Genomic DNA, 18165 nt, shown 5'->3' with positions numbered 1-18165 from the left:
TGTCCGCGACCGCACCGTTAAACTCGGGCTGCCCCGCCGCCACCCGAGGCCCCTCCAGTGGGACACTTGGCGGCTCCCGTTTCAGCTGTTAGGAATCTCCCCAGGCTAGAGCCTGCCGGGCTTCTCTATTTGCTAGGGTTTACGTTCCCAAACTTCTTTAGACCTAGCCTGGCGCGAGGGCTCCAACTGGCTTTCGCCACCTTTTCGCTCCCTGGTCTGGAGACAAAGGAGCGTGAGGGCGATCCCAGCCAGAACCCGCCGCTCCCGGCTCCGCGCTCTGCCCGCGCCGTTTCGCTCGTCCCTTGGTTTCCCCTGCACAGAACTGCTGACCTGCTAATCCATGGCGCCTGCCCCTCCTGGAAGGAGTCTTGCTTGGTTGACTGCGCCCCTCAGAGACTTTCCCTCTCCCTTCTTAATGCCTCCACTGTACCTTACCGAATCGTCTGTGTTAAAGGTTGCAATACACTAATTTATCTATAGTTTGACTCCCCCCGCTAGAGTGTAAGCTCTTGAAGGGCAAGGGCCAAATCATATTCTCCTTTATATTCCCAGCGCCTATCCTAATGATTAGGTGCTCAAGAAATATTCTAAAACCGAATGAATTCTGGATCTTCCTTGAGGCCTGTCTGTTCGGAATTAGTAGAGGACTGCTGCTCGCTCTGAGCCCATGTGAGCCACGGGGATGACTAATATAGGCTGGACCCACAGTTCACTTAAATCCTCCCAGCTCGGGTCACCTGCGCTTACCTACTTGTCAGGTTGTCTGCGATGATTCTTCCTCTAGGCATGTGGTTTTTTAGATATCCTGGGGCTTTGAGTTCATTACATGAAAATTATCTTCTCACACACACATTTCCCCAAACAGTAAGGTAAGGGTCACCCCTTGGATTTTGAAAATTCTAGCTATTATATCCTAATATTTTTGTCTTCTATAGGATGACAGAGGATTTCTGTTCCAAGAATCTCTTTTCTCTCTCTCTCTCTCTCTCTCTCTCTCTCTCTCTCTCTCTCCCTTGCACCCCCACTTTAGTCTTGGCCTACAAATTAAAAAGTAAACACGCAAAGAAATCACAAACTCAGATAAGGTGTTCAGTTTTAAGACAGTGGATTGGCATTCCACACCCATGCTTAGACTAACCCAGCGAGGGAACCAGAGTTTTGATTAAAATCTTAAATCACAGAAGTCCTATGGAAATCTACTGAATTTTAAAATTTAATGGAAAAAAGCAAATGAACTGTGTATAATTTTGAATTCTGATAAAATATATATATATATAACTGCTTCTTGGAAAGTCATTTAGCCTGGCACTGTCAATTTGCAACATGAGAATGTTGATTTTACTATTTGTCTTTCTGGCTGAAGAGATTAGTCTTGAATTTTCTACCATGAAATAAAATATCTAAGTTCAGGTGGTGCATTTTAATTTGATATGTGAGCAGTCTGGTTGGTCATAAACTAGTTTATTATGTATTCCAAACATTTTCAAATATTTAAAATTCCTATTGAAGAGTTATCCATTTAAAGCATATTTTATTGCATTGGGTATGCTCATTTTCCATACATTCATGATAAAGTATGCATTTTGACTAAAGGCCTATGCATACGTATATGTTAGACATCTGATCACTACAAAATTATTTTTACAGGAATTATGACTATGAGCTGGATTCATCAACTTACCAATAGGAAGAAGAAACCTATATAGAAGCAGCTTGTAGCAATAAACTGGTATCTGAGAGGGTGGGATCAAACAGATCTTGCTTGACAATACCTAATCTGTGAATATGGGCTAGTCACTCAACTATCTGAGCTTTGTGTTTTGTTTTTTTAAAACCAGGTGCATCTCACAATCAATGGCATCTTGGATTTGATAAAGTATTTAATCAAATATTTTAATTAAATGAAATACCTTTAAAATGTAAAAATGGACAACCTAGAAATTGTCCAAACATCCAGGTTCCAACCCCAAGATCAGGATGTGACTATCATATTAAAACAGAGATATATCAATGATGATAGCTGAAGATGAATTGAAACACAGGGGTTCTCTATCTAGCAGACCATCAACATATGCATCTCTTGAGAACTTGTTAGAAATGAAAAATCCTCAGGTTCGACTCCAGAAGTACTGAATATTTGGGATATTACTGAATTTAAATGCTAAATGCTGTCCTTGGTATTAGAAGCAGCTCTGTTCATCACCCCCAGCTGAGAGGAGCCAGTGTGTTGGTTTTCCAGCAGTGGGAATGGATGGGCTTGTGCTGGCACCATCATTCTTTCCTGGGCTTTTTACTCTGCTTGGGGCTGCTTGTCATCTATGTGGAGCTCTCCAAAGGGATCATGGCCCACGAGTCAGGATAATCCCAAATGTAAAGTATGAATGCTGAAAAGATAACATAACCTCTTGGGGGAAATGAAAGTCCCATTTCTTTGAGGAGGAAGCAGTGATCTCACTTTACTTACATTTTATGGCTCTTTATAGCTAATAAAAAAGTCCTTTCACCTGCATCATCTCACTTTCTCACAAGAACTCTGCAAAGATAAGTTAGCAGAGATGGTGATTCCAGCCTTCCAGATAAGAAAACTAGTATCTCACATTACTTGCTCAGAGTCACAAGAGCAGAGAAGAATCCAGATTTTGTAGAGCTTGAAGTTAACACAATTTGGAGGGGAGAATACTCTTTAAAGTAAAGGATACAAAATTATGATTACAAAATTGGGTATGAGAAAAAAACAACCATAAGAGTAAGAGAAGAAGGCATGAGTCCTGTGCTGGGAAAAGACTGAAGAGTAGATTGTAGGAAATGGAAAATAGAAGCCATGTTTTGAAGATTTGCATTACAGGTACTTCAGTTTTGTCAGACGCGAGTCTAAAATAGCTACCAGTTTCACTCTTGAAAGACCTCTGAATCGTGTGCAGTTACTTAGGTGAGTGGGTCAGGACCCTGTTATGAGACAGGTGGGAGAAAAAATATGGTCACATTTTTTTCTCTAGCAACAAATGAGAAAAATCAGGGGAAAGTGAAGCATACCAAATGGGTGATGTCAGTCAAAAAACAACATGCCACAGAATTTCAGCATTCCAACCAGGCCTTCGATATGTGACATATCAGTATGTAAAAAGAGGTCTCTAATTTGTATGGAAGGGCAAGTAGACTATGGATACATGGATAAAAATAATGTGAGGCAACAAGCAACAATAATTATAGTTGATAACATTATATTTCTGAGTGACCACATAAAAGAGAAGGCATAGAGTGGATGATTCTTCTTTGGCCTTTTTTGGTACGGTCTTATTTCCAAATGATAGTTTTTATATTTTATAAGGACAAGAATTTAAATATTTTTATACAAAATGAAAAGAAAAGAAATAACAACAATTACAAAAGTTTAAAACCTGGAAAATACAACAAACATCAATACAACAAATAATAACAAAATACCACAAACAATAACACAATCATTTTATTCATTACCTGTCATGTACACCTCTAGAAGTTTCCTCTCTACTGTTTTTTTGTATGTCTTTGATTACATCTTTATATGACAACACTTTCATAGTATAATCTCAAATAGAAAGATAATTCAGATTTTATCTAATACAGGTTGATTTCAATTTTTTTATATATATTTTTTATTGATTTCTTACAGAGAGGAAGGGAGAGGTATAGAGAGTTAGAAACATCGATGAGAGAGACACATCGATCAGCTGCCTCCTGCACACCCCCTACTGGGGATGTGCCCGCAACCAAGATACATGCCCTTAACGGGAATCGAACCCGGGACCCTTCAGTCCGCAGGCCGACGCTCTATCCACTGAGCCAAACTGGCCAGGGCTGATTTCAATTTTTAATTCATAATTTAGAAGAGCTTTTTTCAGTGTTAGAGCTCAGTATTGATAATGCCATGTGTAATTTTTAGGCTTATTATCAAATTTGGGCAAGCCTCTGAAGTTTCTTTCATATATGAGCAGTAAGATCTCAGGACATTTCAAGTTTCCTTGAACAGTAACCCATCTTAAATAATCTTTGCATTGATAACACTCACTAACCAGTTTGTGATCAAGGGCTTTACACATTCATGTTGTGACACATGAATCGGCACAGTGGGCAGTAGGAATATTCCTGCAATACATCCCTGCACTGAAGCAGCTAGCAATAGCCTAAAAATACACAAAAGTGACAGCAAACCATAAAAATATATACCAGTAAACCTAAACTAATTGTATCTCCAACTCAACTTCCCTTTAGTTATTGGATCACAAAAATGACTGTGGTTACTCCAGGGCTACCCAGCACTAGGGGAAATGTGACAAAGTGGAAATAAGAGTGGAAAGAGTCAGTGGTCTGTTGTAATTACCTTATTTCGCAAATTTGCCCAAAATGCATGATCATGTGAATATATTGCTAGGATCCCTCCCAGGGTCTGGGAAGGGGCCCAGGCAAGTGGGAAATTAAGCATCATTTGCTTCAAGGTAATTCTGCCTCTGCTTAGGTCCAGTGAGAACAGGTCCAGTACACTGTTCTATTATTTGGGACATCCTATCGAATCAAAGAGTAATATGCAAATTAACTGTCACACCCTCACTCCATCAGTCCATCACAAAGATGGCGGCGGCCACGGAGCTGGAGCAAACAGGAGGCTTAGGTTGCCCCCGGCAATGGAAGAAGCCAAGCTTCCTGCATGCCCTGGCTGGCCCTGAGCTCTGCTCAAGGCTACAAAGTTTCAATTATAGAAGATAAATAAATCCCAGATACCTGCTTCCAGCCCGCATGGCCTCCGCTCAAGGAGGGCCTGGGAACATGGGTTTCCAGGGGCAACGCAGGCTTCTAGCGGGACCAAGGCTACAAAGTTTCAATTATAGAAGATAAATAAATCCCAGATACCTGCTTCCAGCCCGCAACGTGGCCAGCCTGAAAACGACCATCAGCCCCTCACCAAGGCTGGCCAGGCACCCCAGTAGGGCTCCCCCCACCCTAAAGGGGGTGTGGCCAGCCTGAAAACAGCCCTCAGCCCCTCACCCAGGATGGCCAGGCACCCTAGCGGGAACCCCACCCTGATCTGGGACACCCTTCAGGGCAAACCAGCCAGCCCCCATCCATGCACCAGGCCTCTAGCCTATATAATAAAAGGGTAATATGCAAACTGACCCTAACAGCAGAATGACTGGGAATGACTGGTCACTATGACACACACTGACCACCAGGGGGCAGACGCTCAATGCAGGAGCTGCCCTCTGGTGGTCAGTGCGCTCCCACAGGGGGAGCTCTGCTCAGCCACAAGCCAGGCTGCCGGTTGCCAGCACAGCAGTGGTGGCGGGAGCCTCTCCCGCCTCCTCAGCAGCATTAAGGATGTCTGACTGCAGCTTAGGCCTGCTCCCCGCTGGCAAGTGGACATCCCCTGAGGGCTCCCGGGCTGCCAGAGGGATGTCTGACTGACAGCTTAGGCCTGATCCCCCAGGGAGCGGGCCTAAGCCAGCAGGTAGACATCCCCCAAGGGATCCCAGACTGCGAGAGGGCACAGGCCGGGCTGAGGGACCCCCCCCCAAGTGCACAAATTTTGTGCACCTGGCCTCTAGTAAAATATATTCCCATAAAAATTTGACTAGGTTATACTCAAAAGCTATCTTTAAAAATGATTCATTGATATGGGGAGGGAGAGTTTAAGATTGAAACTGGCCTGGGGAACACCACGAGGCAGATTACCCCTTAGAACCTGGTTACCTTTCCTTTTAGAAGTGCTTCACCTCGCCTCCTTATGGGTACCACATCCAAACTGTCAAAACTTTCCGTGTTCTTATCCTTCCTTTGTCAAAATCTATTTTCAGTTGTCACACACACACACACAAAATCAGATAAACCAATTCACATCACAGAAATAGCTGCTAAAAGCTTAATGAATTACCTACAGATGGGAGCCTGGGAGGGTACTTACTAACTGTTAGGAGATAATCCTTTAATTCAATAACCCAATATCACTAATGGTAGCAATTCAGACATCACTAATAGGCTAGTAGAAAATTATTTTTGGTTGGGAGAGAGCCAGAAACCTTTCAAGTCATTCCATGGAGATAGACAACTGCATTTTGGGCCAGATATTGCCAATATTAAAAATAAAATAAAAAATGTTTTGGGCCCCCAGCTCTATCATGGTAAGGAATTGCAACCAAATTTCAGAAAGAGTAGCTACATTCTTTGCCTCATTTCTTCACTATATACCTTAACCTCCTGCAATTTGGCTTTTACTTGCATCATTCCATCAAAACTGTCCCCTCAGCAGCCACTCTACTTGGTCATCAAACTACTTCAACCTACTGATTTTCAACACTGTTGAGCATCCCTTTCTTCTGAACAGGGCCAGAATTAGGTTGAGGCAAGCAAGGTGTCTAACATACAAAATTTAAGGAGGTACTCTTTCCCTCTCAGAGTCCTGTCAGTTCAGGGTTGACATCTGAGAGTGAGTATATCCTTAAATTTTGCACTATACAGTAGATGTCTCACTTCCCTCACACCAGTCCCAGCCTTATCTGAAACATAACTGAGCTTCCCACCATATTCAGAGTGTGACCTACAATTTGCTGTTTTCATGCCTTTGCACATGATACTTTTTGCCTGCCCTGCATCCTTTCCTACCATCTTCTAATAACAGCACCCATAGGGAACTGCTCCTCTCCAATTCATTGTGTTTTCTGGTGAGGCCACCAAACATAGTACCTTCCTCCCCAATTCACAGAGGGTTATAATCACCAACCTAGGCCAGTCCTTTACCGATAGTTCTGAATTAGAAGCAGAGGGGCAACTCTGTTTTTACTCTTAGAATGGCACTAAAGCTAGCTCCACCCTTGTCTTTTCTGGTTTTGTTTAAAGGAGCTAATATGTCAGTCTCCTACTTTTTCTTTCTTTGTTTAAGCTACTTTGAATTTCTTTCACTTGCAAACAAAAGTGCTAAGATATAACCTAGAATGTCCTTCCTTTTCCCTCACCTCATTTCTACAGGTAATAGACCCAACTTTCATGCCTGAACTGAAAGGCCATTTTCCTCCCAGAGCCTTCCTTGATCCATAGGATTTAACTAAGCTCTCCTTCTCTGAAGTGCTACGGCATTTTATACATCTCTCTCATGGTTATTTAGTTTCATATCTTATATCTCCTAATGTATTATATGCTCTTCAAGGGCAAGATATTTAATCTTCGTAATCCCATAAGAACTGAATACAGGGTCTTTTTGACACAACAGAAAATCAATAGATTTTTGCTGAATTAATGAATTAAATGGATGAATTAACTAAGGGATATATAGAATCTATGTTTCAGTTCAGGAAATTTTAGTTAGAATAATCTGAAGGTTTTTTTTTTTATTATATGCTCTTCAAGGGCAAGATATTTAATCTTCGTAATCCCATAAGAACTGAATACAGGGTCTTTTTGACACAACAGAAAATCAATAGATTTTTGCTGAATTAATGAATTAAATGGATGAATTAACTAAGGGATATATAGAATCTATGTTTCAGTTCAGGAAATTTTAGTTAGAATAATCTGAAGGTTTTTTTTAAAAAAAAGAAAAAAGTGTTGTTTTTTTCCAAAAGAAAAACAAAAGAAGGAATGGCCCACTGATTGCTAGGGAAAGATGGTGAATTTTAAAGGGTCCCAGGGATTTTTAAAAGGTAGGAAAATGCACTGATTGCTAGGGAAAGATGGTGAATTTTAAAGGGTGCCAGGGATTTTTAAAAGGTAGGAAAATGAGACCTTATATACTCATACCTGAATAAATAAACTCTGGAGTGATACACAAGAAACTTATATAAACAGTGGCTTGATTGAAGAAAATATCTCCTAAAAGTTCTCCAGATTGTGCAATATTAGTAAGTGTGCTTATGTTTTTCTGCTATGATATGGAACTCCTGCTCCTGCGTGAGGCTGACACACCACCAAGCATAGCTATCCCTTCTTATGCTCCTCCCACTGTAACTGCCTCTCTGACTCATCCATGTGGAGGGAACTCCACTAAAATCCCTGAAGTACGGCTAATGCGAAGCCACAACTTCTGAATAAAATGTTACTTAATGGTTAGAGGATAACAGAATGGAAGTACAAAGCAGGAAATACAATTGCTACTAGAAGTGACTATTACAGACTGAGCCCTTACCCAGTCCTTTGTAGGGCTCTTGGCCTGGCTCCACTTCCCAGGGCCAATCATTCACTGAGAGGGCTTTGATATCTTTACCCCTAAGAATTCAACCTACCCTTTTCTCCAAGGCCAGAGAGAGAAACAAATTCATCCTACCCCAACCTCTCAGTCTAATACGCACAGTTAAAGGTAGCTGGAAAGTTTAGTCCTCCATAGCATTCAACTATGCCACCTAGTAAGCTGGACCCAGCAAGAAGGTATCAGGGTCAGTCAGTACAGTGAATAAAAGAGTAAGCTCCAATATTGGGATCCAGCCAGATAAGATAATGGCAAAAAGTCACTAGGAGACACCAAGAGCCAAAGGAAAAAAATCCATAGTTCAGAGGGAAACTTGGGGCACAATAAAACACCAGGAGAGGTTCATTTGCTATTTGTCAGGTCAGTTTGTGTCTGGGAATTGACCTTTCAAGGCCAAAGTCAGGGAAAGAAAATAAGTACGTACAGGAGGGCATCACATGCAAAAGGCTGTCCACCAAGACATAGAGCAATGCAGGACCCCTGGGCAAAGCCCACACAAGGAATCAGGGATCCTTAGAGAAGCAGTTGATTCCAGGGCTGGGGTAGGATAAGTCTAGATAATATTTTGGTACCAGAAAACAAAGAAGTTCTTTAGAAAGAATGAGGCAGATCAAAAGTATACAGGAGCCAACCCCCACATGGCCAATTTGAAACAATTGAGTAATTAAATAAATAGTGATAGTATTGGATTATAATCCATAAAATACATTAAACATCATGAATCCATACTAGTATAAACAACTGCATAAATGAATGAGGAAGAAGAGGAAGTTCTTCCTTATAGAAGAATATAATAAATGTAGAGATAATAAGAAATACAAAGTCACTATTAGGGAAATACTGCAGTAATAATTGTTGCAGACAAAATTCATCTATGGATGCAAAAATCAGTGGGCTAAAGTTTGAGGTAAAAAAGGATATTAGCCTATTCTCAAACTATCCAAAGATAGTTTTTGTTTGTTTGTTTGTTTTTTACAGAGAGGAAGGGAGAAGGACAGAGAGCCAGAAACATCGATGAGAGAGAAACATCGATCAGCTGCCTCTTGCACACCCCCCACTGGGGATGTGCCCGCAACCAAGGCACATGCCCCTGGCCGGAATCGAACCTGGGACCCTTCAGTCCGCAGGCCAACGCTCCATCCACTGAGCCAAACTGGTCAGGGCCCAAAGATAGTTTTTAGTTACAAAAGGGAAAATTGTATCTTTACAGTGAAAAACCTGACATGACAAAATTAAGTGAGCCAGGTTAATGCTACCAATAATAAGACATATCAATATCATGTACTTTGTTATAATGTCCTGAGAAGGACACAATATGACTTGTATAGTATTCCTATCAAAATGCATAATTCCATCACCCAAATACATTAGACAAACCCAATTGAGGGACATTTTACAAACTAGTATTTTACATGCCAAGCTCAAAAGGTTCGCCATCACTGCATTAGACAAACCCAATTGAGGGTCATTTTACAAACTAGTATTCATCAAAAGTGTCAAGGTTAGGAAAGACTAAAGAATGTCACAGATCTGCAGAGACTAAAGAGACACACAACTAAATGCAATGTACCATCCTAGACTGGATCCTGAAACAGGAAAAAAAAAGACATTTGAGAAAAACTGGTGAATTTACAATACATTAATAATGTAGATAATAGTAATATATGAATGTTAATTTCCTGGGTTTTCTGTTGTACAGTGGTTATGTAAGTAATTGACATTAGGGAAAGCTGCATGACATATATAAAATCAAAATCTTTGTATTACTTTTGCAAATTTTCTATGTCTAAAATTATTACAGAATAAAAAGTAAAAAAATATATTGTCACTTATTCTGGGGTCAATACATTCTTTTTTATAGGGAGGCTCAGCATGTTTGTGCTCCCAGGTGGGAGTATCCAAACGACATGTGCTTATTAATTTGTTAAATCAAAGTGCCAAAACCAAGAAAAGTAATTTTGCTTAATTTTAATTCACCTAAATGAAAAACATTAAATTGATTTCCTCTTCCCCTCACACACACAAAAAGAGGGACATCAAAGAACATTAGGATTACCAAATTACTTCAGCTGAGTCACCATGAATCACCATGAATCACCATGGGCATATTGTTTTTTAATTTGTACCTACTTGTTAATGTGGCATTACACAAGTCAATGTTTTTTAGAACCCTTTAAAATGTACTGTTTCTTACTCTCGAGTCTCTGCCACAAAATAATGTGTTGTTGCCTCTGAATTACTTCTTAAACTTGAATGATTGCAATTGTCTTCTGCCTATATTCTTTGCTCTCCCTCTTCTACAAAAGGGGATTAGCAGTTATCCCAAGGAAGTCAAAGACCCATGACTGTTTTATATCTCGAGTAAGATATGGCAATAAAGACTATTCCTGATTCTTTTCTCCCCTTGCTATGTAGAATCAGAATTTGAGGCAAGTCCCAGGGGCCCTCCCCATGTCAGAGCAAGTTCTGAAGGCTTCCAAAGGGAGCTGTTTCGTTCCTGCACTCAATGCTGACTGGAGAGAAGGGGTGAATGGGTACAGAGTGAAAGCAATGGCAGATATTTTGCATGTGGGGTTAGAGAAGAAAACAAGTACCCCATGGAGTCTAAAGTCCTCACACTTTCCTATATATTATTAGAGAATGCCCTCTCGATAGACATTTTTGGTGTAGAAATTTTTGAATTTTGAAGACAAATATATTACATTCCTGGTTATTTGCATTATCTACACTGGGGAGATAACCAATCAGATTTCTCCTTTTGATCCCAAACCTTGTTATTTTAAGAAATAAATCCAAAGAAGTAAAAACTAGTAAGGCTTTCAAATTGTATTTTAGGTTGGTTCCTTTGCAGCTAATCCAAGGGCCAAGAGGAAATAACTATAGTTTAAAGTAAGTATCTCAGATTCAATAGATTGATTGAACTGACTCCTCTTTGCAAGACAGATGAGCAGCAATACAGACTCTGGATTACAAATCTGTTTGTCTACCAACTATCACTACACTCTGGTGGAGAGAACACATTTCTTTCTCAACTTGAAATATTAACAATGACTAGACTTAGTCATTATAAAATCTCAATAAATAGCTACCCATAAAAAATCATGGAACTTTCTCCAAATGTGAAAACGTGCATGATTTCCTCTCCATACATCCTTGCTTTATATCTAGGACCTTTGGATCAGGGCTGGTGCAGGCTTACTCCCTCTACTCCCTTAAGCTCTGAGACTTCTATTCTCTCCAGCCTGAGATCTGAAAACAAAGCTCTAGTTCAGCACTGGGAATGGACATCAAGCCAGCCTGTTTTCCATCTTATACCTCAGATTTGGTACGAGGATGGAGTTCAACTGTGCTTCTGTGACTAAACGCTTGCCTTTTTCCTGTTCTAGTACCTTAAAGACTTACCTTGATCATCTGCCCACTCTCCCAGTTTCTATACTTTACTGTGATCTTTACCTCACTCATGCCATTGTCCACTGTCATCCCCCACCCCCACCCGCATCACTTGAATGCTGTCCCTAAACCCAGCCCTGGAGCTGGAGCCCTCTTACTGGTTACCAAGCCTCCCTCATGCTGATCACCTAGAAACCATGCTCAGCTCACTGGAACTTCCTCCCACTGCCCACATCAAGGCTTCTCTCAGCCTTGCCTTGTGAGTGTATCATCCTACCACGGACACAGTCCCAGCCCTCGCCCCACATCCTTCTCTTTCTCACACTATATAATGTCTTAAGGAGAACAATATATTCCTAATGTCTCTTCCTTTAGCATTTCTCAAAATTATGTTCAAGGTAAGGGTGCTAACCATTGCTCTCATTCTAGACGAGAGCATTTAACAAATCACAAAACAGTATTGCCCAAAAGAGCGTCACACTTTCTATGACAGTGCTCCAGATGAAGAATAATGCAAATAATTAAATTGAAAACCTTGGAAATTCAACCTCACATGGGTAACCTTCTTCAGTTTTCTGCTGAACAAATACAGTAAAATTATACACAATTGACAAATGCCTTCTAGACTACTGTGATTCAAGGGTGGTCTCTAAAACTTACTAGGAATGTGAAATCTCGGGCCCCACCCCAAACCTACTGAAGTGGAAACTGCTTTATAAAATCTCCAAATTTGAAAAGCGTTCTTCTAGAACTATTAGGATCCTTAGCTACTTGTGCTTTCTTAAACATCTTTGGAAAACATGTAACTATTTTCATCTTTGCACTATTCCAATTTGAAGTATCACCTCTCCCCCATTCTGTGTGCATCTGCTGGAACTACTAATCACAGTGTCCCCCCGTCCCCATCACCATCGCCGAGGGGCAGGCCTGTGAGCCAGGCTGAGCTCCCTGGAAACAGTGGCCCGAATGCCCAGTTTAGCAAAGAATCAAACCCAGAATATTCATGAAATTTTCCAAATTGGGGGCCAAGGGATAGTTTTCTCTCTCCCTTTGAGTTGAAGCTGTGGGGCAATGAATGACTCCTGCATTGTCAGAGGCCATATTTCTGCCATAATGAGAAATGCCACATATAGTAGAAAAGAATGAAACTAAGTAGAAAGGAGCAGAGATAATAAACAGATGAGGAAAGCGAATCATGAAAGCATTGCTTAAGACCCTGGATCGCATGCCCAAGGTCAGATCTTCCTCAGACTTGCTAGTTATGTGAACGGGTAAAAAAAATCTTGCTTATTTTTCTTAATATTTTTACTGACAACCATTTGGGAGTTTTGGAGCACTACTATCAGCTCTCCAAATTCCTGGCTGTTTTTCCTGATTGTCTATTTATTCTACACCCCTCTGGAGACCCCCTGAGGCTCCTAAGAACTTCTAGAGAGCCCCTTTTTCTTATCAAAGCTGATGTGTATGGGTTTTTCCTCCCTGGTTGGCGATGTTTCTGAATATTTCTCAAGTCTTACATGTGAATACTTAGCGAAAAGGACAATAGACTGGCCTATTTATGAGTGGGTTTAGAGAACGCTTAATGGAAGCTCATGCATTAATCTACAAGAAGAGCCACTGGACACATTGTAATAATGATGAAGAAACTAAATGGTTGCAGTGCTTTGCTTTTGAAAATACTGAGTGCATCACAGCCATTTTAAAAGACTGCTTCAGTTCAGATCATTTGGTAAAGCTGAAGCAAAGGAGTAGAAACATTTGCTTTAGAGAACCAATTCTAACTACAGTTATAAGGCAAATCGGAACCATTACATTTATACACTCAGCCTTAGAACCTAGAAAGAATAATTGGGTATGTAGTGAAACAGAAGATCATCTAAAATCATTTTTTTTAAAGTCTTGAAGGGATGTGGTCATTATAACACGGTGAAACTCTTTATTACTTGGTTTTTAAAAACAACAACAAAACTCCTCTATAACACTGGAGTTAAGCTAATGTTAGAAAAAAGACCCCTTCAGAAACACTTTCAAACCATCATGAGAGGGCAGTTTTGCTGTATTCAACATAATGGATTTATGTAAACTGGTCAGCATTACTCTATTCCACTGTCATAGAATCTCTCTTAACTACATTTCACAATTGTGTCTTGTTATAAATTTTTTTCAAAAACAACCATTGCTAAAAATGAAAAATAAAAACAAAAAACAACCAATGCTAGGCTAGGTCAGGCCAATGATCCATCTACTCAAGTGGTTTTCTTTTTCTTTTTTTCTAACTATTTAGGTGGGGAAAAGATCAGAAAGTCATCCTACTCTACATGCTCCCACTTACTAGGGAATAAAGAACTAGATATTAACCAAATGTCAACCACACATATATTCTCAAGAAAAATAACAGCAGTCCTATAAATGTTTTAATAAATACACTAATAGGAGCAATTTAAAACCACAGCCAATTCAAGACAACACGAGTAATGTACTGTGATAATTAAAACATCTTTCAAGAAAACTAGAAGAATTACAACAATGTGTATATAAAGTAGGAACTTTGCAGTATCTTGTCCATGCTTCTTACTAAGCTATAGTGCCTTCTGTACATGTGCTGTCCAATACAGTAACCGCAGCCACAGATAGCTATTTTGTACTTGAAATGTAATACACATTTTGCTTGAGATTTGTGCTGTAAGTTTAACATATACACTGGATTTTGAAGACTTCACATTAAAGAAAGAATGCAAATATCTCAATAATTGCTTACGTTAAATACACCTTTAAATTATAATATGTTTTATATATTGTGTTAAATAAAAGATATGAATTTTACTTGTTTCTCATTACTTTTTTTTAATGTGGCTCCTAGAAAAATGTAAATTACATACTTGGTTTACATCAGCGATTTTCTACCTTTTTTGTCTCATGGTATACGTAAACTAATTACTAAAATTCTTCAGCACACCAAAAAATAAATATGCCTTCTGTACATGTGCTGTCCAATACAGTAACCGCAGCCACAGATAGCTATTTTGTACTTGAAATGTAATACACATTTTGCTTGAGATTTGTGCTGTAAGTTTAACATATACACTGGATTTTGAAGACTTCACATTAAAGAAAGAATGCAAATATCTCAATAATTGCTTACGTTAAATACACCTTTAAATTATAATATGTTTTATATACTGTGTTAAATAAAAGATATGAATTTTACCTGTTTCTCATTACTTTTTTTAATGTGGCTCCTAGAAAAATGTAAATTACATACTTGGTTTACATCAGTGATTTTCTACCTTTTTTGTCTCATGGTATACGTAAACTAATTACTAAAATTCTGCAGCACACCAAAAAATATATCTTTTTGCCAATCTGACAAAAAAAATAGGTAAAACTTTGGCTCATTCATACTGGGCGGCTATTGTGTTGGCTCTTGTCATTTTCTTATTTGACAATCTAAGGGAAAAGAGGTCAGTGCCCCTAATTATATATCAGGTATTGCATGTTTTAAAAATTCTTTCAGCACATCAGTTGAAAATCACTGGTTTACATCATATTGCTCTTGAACAGCCTTTTATATTGTTTAGTGATTAGGAGCACAGTCTGGAGTCACTTTGAAACCCAGTTCTATGACATTAGGCAAATTACTCATTTTGGGGGGTTTCAGTTTCATCATCTGTAAAATGGAGTTAATAATAACACAAATCTTATGTCATTGCAAAGTGCCTAGAATAGGGCCTAGTACATACTAAGCAGTCATATATGTTTTATCTTTATCTGCATCTCTCTATATATCTCCCTATTATATATAACTAGAGGCCTAGTGCACAGATTCATGCACCAGTGGAGTCCCTTGGCCTGGCCCGCAGGATCGGATTGTGAGAGGGCACAGGCCAAGCTGAGGGACCCCACTGATGCACGATCGGGGCCAGGGAGGGACGAGGGAGATTGGCCAGCTGGGGAGGAGCCACGGGAGGGCTCCAGGGCATGTCTGTCCCGTATAGCTCAGTCCCGATCTGCCAGACCCCAGCAGCTAGCTAACCTACCAGTCGGAGCATCTGCCCCCTGGTGGTCAGTGCACGTCATAGCAAGCGGTTGAGTGACCTTAGCATATCATTAGCATATTACACTTTGATTGGTTGAATGGATGACTGGACGACCAGACACTTAGCATATTAAGCTTTTATTATATAGGATTCTTGTTTATGGACTCCAGATTTTAGTATCACTTAATCTTAGTGACTCAGTGGGTTTATTAGTCTGCTCAGACTACCATTACAAAATACCACAAACTGCATGGCTTAAACAACAGAAATTTATTTTCTCACAATTCTGGAGAACAGAAGTCCAAAATCAAGGTGCTGGCAGGGTTGGTTTGGTTTCTGATGAGCATTCTCTCCTCAGATTGCAGACAGTGCCTTCTTGATGTGTCCTCACATAGTAGTCTGTTGTTTTTTCCTCTTCTTATAAGGACACCAGTCCTATGGGACTGGGGCCCAATCCTTATGACTTCACTTAACCTTCATTCCTCCTTAAAGACCCTATCTTCAATTTTAGACACATGGGAGTTAGGATTTTAACATGGGGGAGGGGGAACACAAGTCAGTCCATAACAGTAGTTAGGTGTAAATCATCCCTTAGACATATATAAAACTGAAAGCCAATGGATTCATAATTTTGGATCCATTCACAGTCTACCAAGAGGATCAGGTGACTACCAATCAACAAAAAGTACTAATTTTAGTCAATTGGTTTGACCATGACACAAAGGTATTTGGTGGAAGAGAACATGAACTTCAAAATACTTTTGTGTATTTCTAAAAGAGCCCAAGTTTTAAAATTTGGTATGAATTGAATAACCCTGAATTTAATACAACGCTTACTCCATATCGTCTCTTGGACTACTGAGTTTGATTACTGCCTGTTGGAAAAAGTTGTTTTTCTTACATGTTTTTAAAAAAAATATATTTTTATTGATTTCAGAGGGGAAGAGAGAGAGATAGAAACATCAATGATGAGAGAGAATCATTGATCAGCTGCCTCCTGCACTCCCCCTACTGGGGATTGAACCTGCAATCTGGGCACATGCCCTGACTGGGAACTGAACCGTGACCTGTGGTTCAAAGGTCCACCCTCAACCACTGAGCAACACCAGCCAGGCTTTCTTACATGTTTTAAAATTGCTTTGTCAAATTCTGATGTGTGCACTCAAATTTTGTAATTTTAGAATTTGACAGAAATGCTGTTTTTATCTTAAACAGTGCCTCTTTTTTTATTATATTTTCTCTCAGACTATATTCCCACACCTAAGAGCTGCATTGTCAATCTATCTTCACTTAGCAATTCTCTTACACATGTTACAGTTCTCAGTCTTTCCTAGTTCTTTATTTGAGCTTCACCATTCAAGATTCAAACAGATAGGAGTTTGAACATAGGGTAACATTTTCTGTTTTATTTTCTAATTTTGAGAAAGGATATATTACTATTTTTCACCTCTGTATTTATAATTTACTAGAGGCCCGGTGCACAAAAATTTGTGCACTCGGGGGGGGGGGGGTCCCTCAGCCCAGCCTGCGTCTTCTCACAGTCCAGGAGCCCCATGATGGATCGCCCCAAAGAGGTAGGCCCCGCCCACCTGACCGAGGCTCTGCAATGAATTGCTCCTGCAGAGGGAGACCCCGCCCCCCTGCCGCAGCATCACTGTGAAGTAGCCTGGGCCTTCCTCTTTGGGGTGATCATGGAGCCCCCTGATTGATCACCCCACTGGCTGTGGCCTGGGCCTCCCTCTGCGGGGTGATCATGGGGCGATGGCCGGGCCCCTGACCAATCGCACCCGCCTTGGCTGGCCTGACACCAGTGGGTATCATAGTGTGATTGGATGGTTGTTCTGCTGTTCAGCTGTTATTTGCATATTATACTTTTATTATTATAGACTAGAGGCCCGGTGCACAAATTCATGCATTTCAGGCTGGCCACAGCCCCTTCAGGGTGGGGGGGTCCTGCTGGGGTACCTGGCCAGTCTGGGTGAGGAGCTGAGGGCCATTTTCAGGCTGGCTAAGCCCCCCAGTGGGGACCCTCACCCCATGAGGGTGTGGCCAGCCTGGGTGAGGGGCTGATGGCTGTTTTCAGGCTGGCCACAACCCCCAGCCACCCAAGCTCCCAGTGGAGGCTGGCTGGAAGCAGGTATCTGGGATTTATTTATCTTCTATAATTGAAACTTTGTTGCCATGAGTGGAGGCCACAGCCGGCTCAGGGCTGACGGGAAGCTTGGCTTCCTCCATTGCCCGGGCAACCAAGCCTCCTGCTTGCTCCAGCTCCATGGCTGCAGGCCACCATCTTGGTTGGGTTAATTTGCATATAGTAGCTCTGATTGGCTGGTGGGCATGGCTTAGGGTGAAGAGAAGGTACAGTCAATTAGCATATTTGTCTTTTATTAGTGTAGATTTCTTTTTACTTTTGTTTGTTTGGTTTTTTGGCTGAGGTAACATACCAGGTCAAAACCTTTAGGAAATAATTCAGATGCATTCCTAAATCCTGTCCCTATGTTGGAAATCATAGCTTGAACTTCATTAGCC

The 18165-nt window shown here is 40.6% G+C and overlaps 1 pseudogene; it reads left to right on the top strand.

Moving 5' to 3' along the window:
- The first annotated feature begins 2821 nt into the window (after window positions 1–2821).
- On the top strand, window positions 2822–3257 carry LOC102248847 (annotated as a pseudogene).
- Window positions 3258–18165: the final 14908 nt, after the last annotated feature.

The sequence above is a fragment of the Myotis brandtii genome, unplaced genomic scaffold (assembly GCF_000412655.1).
Source record: "Myotis brandtii unplaced genomic scaffold, ASM41265v1 scaffold423, whole genome shotgun sequence".
Classification (NCBI taxonomy): Eukaryota; Metazoa; Chordata; class Mammalia; order Chiroptera; family Vespertilionidae; genus Myotis; species Myotis brandtii.
This window is presented reverse-complemented; position numbering and strand designations above follow the sequence as displayed.